General features: G+C 35.1%; 1 pseudogene; it reads left to right on the forward strand.

Annotated features, from left to right (window-relative positions):
* Positions 1 to 392: 392 nt before the first annotated feature.
* Positions 393 to 3,035, forward strand: LOC121767090 (annotated as a pseudogene).
* The last annotated feature ends 495 nt before the right edge of the window (positions 3,036 to 3,530 follow it).

A 3,530-nucleotide genomic window follows, 5' to 3' on the forward strand; every position in this document is an offset into this window, starting at 1 on the left:
TCCGTCCGCAAAATGTTGTCCATGTTTTGAGAAATGTAAAGAAAAGTGAGTGAAAGAAGTTAGTGGAATGTAGGTCCATATTTATATATTGAATTTATAATAGAATGTGAGTGTAATGAGTTAGTGGAATATGAGAACCATTTACCAAAAAAGTAAAATAATAGCAAAGCGGACAACGTCACGGACGGGGCCAAAATGGAAAAACTGGAAAACGTTTCACGGACGGAGGGAGTAATAAATAATTAATGAAGAAAGGGTAAAGTAAGATAGAGAATAATGTAGATAAGACTCTCTTCTACGTTATTCTCTCTCTTACTTTATCATATATCTACTTTAGCTATTTATTATCATTTACAAAAACCATATGAGTATGTGATAGGTTAATTAAAAATATGATTGAGGGTATTTTCATCCAAAAAACTTGAAAATAGTAAAAAAGTGATATTAACTCACAGTTGACGGACCTCATATTATATTTTTAAAGTTCATGGATCTAAAATAATATAAAAAAAAGATGTCCCTCCATAGAATATTAGAGCTCCCTATGATTCTCACCTAGCAGAGGCGCCGCTACTACACACAACCCCAAACTTCTACTCCATTAGCCAAGAGCTTTTCTAGGGATTTTCAGATATAAAACAATGAAGCTGATCACAAGAATTCTACCAGAATTAACGGTAAAATTGGTGAGGAAATTAGCAACAAGCAAGTGATACTCAACAACTATGTCAAAACATCTGTGAAAGAATCCGATATGTCGCTGAGAACTTCCAAAATTCAGATCAAAATTCCCAGCGGTTGCGACGACGCCGTTTTGGTGAAGAATCTCTACTTATCCATCGATCCTTTTATTCTTGGCCTCATGAAGAATCAGGAACTCGATTCACCTTCTTTCACGCTGGATTCAGTAAGTTTAGTTTTTATTATGTAAGTTTAGTTTTTTTAAGTTAAATTTTTCTTGTTGAAATTAATTTTTCTTCTGGTTGGAATAGAATTTGTTATACATGTCTTGATTTAAATTGGGGCCCTTAATTTTTTATTTTATTAAAAAAATAGACTTATAATACAATATTGTGTAGATGATCTCATTGGAATATAACAGTAGTATTTTTTCGTTTGATGAATAGTTTGAGATTTTGGGGAGAAAAATATAAACTGTATCTTTTAATTGATAAAATGTTTGCTATGTCTTTTTGATGTTTCTGCAGAGGTCTTGTTTGATGAATAGTTTGAGATTTTGGGGAAAGAAATAAAAAATGTTATCTTTCCATTGATGCAATGTTGGTTGCATCTTTTTGTGTTTGTTGACCTTTTTCTGGTGACAGCCTATTTATGGATTTGGAGAGTCGAAAGTACTGGATTCGTCTCATCCAATTTCAAGACGGGCGAGCTAGTTTGGGGGTTTACTGGCTGGGAGGAGTATAGCCTTATTAAAGATCCAAACCAATTGTTTAAGGTTCAAGATAAAGATTTGCCCCTCTCTTATTATACAGGGATTCTTGGTGAGTTTCTCGAGCCCCTTGTGATTATCGACTTCAAATTTCACGCTTGATTCATGCTTCCTAGTGATATTTGTCTGATCTAGAACTAGTTGTTTGTGATTCTGCAGAAGTTATGTATGCAGTTAAACTGTTAACGAAAACGAGCTGTTGATGAACTATATAAGCTTGAATTAATAGATTGGGAAATGCTGGATTTGTAACGTTTATCTTGATAGTTTCTGAAAAACAACAGTAGGAGATGTACGAACTTGAGACTGAAAATCAACGTGTTTCGCGTTATCATTTTAGGCATGCCTGCCATGACAGCTTATGTTGGGTTTTTCAAGTTCTGCTCTCCCAAAAAGGGTCTACTGCATCCGGAGTTGTTGGTCAGCTCGTTGGTCAGTTTGCAAAGATCGCAGGGTGTTACGTTGTTGGGAGTGCGGGGAACAAAGAAAAGGTCAGAATCTAATGGCTTATCGAAAACTTATTAGATTGTTGGCTAGATTGGTTGTCGATTTATGTGCTATTTTTCTTCTGTGGCAAGTTTATGTTTCACATTAGATGAACAAGTTGGCTTTTGCATTGATGAAGGTCGATCTCTTGAAGAACAAATTCGGGTTTGACGAAGCATTCAACTATAAAGAAGAGCAAGACTATAATGCAGCGTTGAAGAGGTTCTATCATTGCTATAAAAATGTGTATACTTATTTAACATTGAAGAATAGTTAGTAATTTAACACACAATACACATATTTATGTTCTTATATAACAAAAGAATCCTTTTGTATTCAACACAAATTTCATAAAAACTAGCAAAAAACCGCGAAGTTTGGTAAATCAGCTGAGAAAACCACCAAGTATGGATCAGTTCACAATCATCCCACGACTGTGGATAACAAATCCTAATATATAATTTTTTTGGTTAGTTTTTTGATAGAATTTGACCAAATTTTATAGTTTTTTCGGCAATTTATCGTTATGTAGATAATACTCACAAATTTGTGTTGTTGTTAATTAGGTACTTCCCCGATGGCATCGACATCTACTTTGACAACGTGGGAGGGAAGATGCTCGAAGCGGTGCTAAACAACATGAGACTCAACGGCCGTGTTGCACTTTGTGGGATGATCTCCCAATACAACAGCCTTGAGCAGCCCGAAGGCGTCCACAACTTGATTAACGCAATAGTAAAATGGGTCCGTATGGAAGGATTTTTCACTAGCGACCATTACCATCTCTACCCCAAGTTCCTGGAGATGGTTGTGCTTCTAATCAAGGAAGAGAAGATCACATACGTCGAAGACATAGCCGAAGGCATTGGAAGCGCGCTTGGGGCTCTCTTTGGCTTATACTCCGGTCGCAACGTAGGGAAGCTGTTGGTGGTGGTTGCTCGTGAGTAATTCTGTTTTTACCATCGGAAACAAGGAAGGACTTAAATAAGGCTATAATCATGAATTATAAATATATGAACATGAATTTGATGTATTGTTATTAATTTAAACAGGTAGCACCTCCAATCCTCCATTTCTTATTTATCTCTTCCCTTCACTATTCATGGCTCTCATTATTTCATTTTCTATTTAATATATTTATTATAAAACTTAGTCAAAATACGAGATTTATGAATTTTAACTTCCATAGACGTCTCTGGTAGGGATGTCAATCGGGTCGGCCCAGCGGGTTTCAGGCCAACCTTGCCCGAGTTATGGGTCACTCAGGTGCGGGCTAATCAAGTAGTGGTTTTTTTCAGGTTATAGAAGTTCAACCCTAACCCTAAAAACTCGGGTTTCGGGCTAGCCCAACGGGTTAATCGGTTTGCTACCGATAAATTTAACATGTGATCAATCAAATAATGTTGAAAATTAGTTATATTTATAAAATGTAAAACATTTAATAATATTGAATTTGAGATATATGCTTAAATTCAAACATAAACACGATTAAATACTATTGATATTTATGCAAAATAAAACATAAACAAAAGAAATTTCAAAGCATATTTAAGAATTTTAAATGTTCTTCTTAGTGAATTTGAAGTTTCCAATT

This window comes from Salvia splendens, chromosome 15 (assembly GCF_004379255.2).
Source record: "Salvia splendens isolate huo1 chromosome 15, SspV2, whole genome shotgun sequence".
NCBI classification, from domain to species: Eukaryota; Viridiplantae; Streptophyta; class Magnoliopsida; order Lamiales; family Lamiaceae; genus Salvia; species Salvia splendens.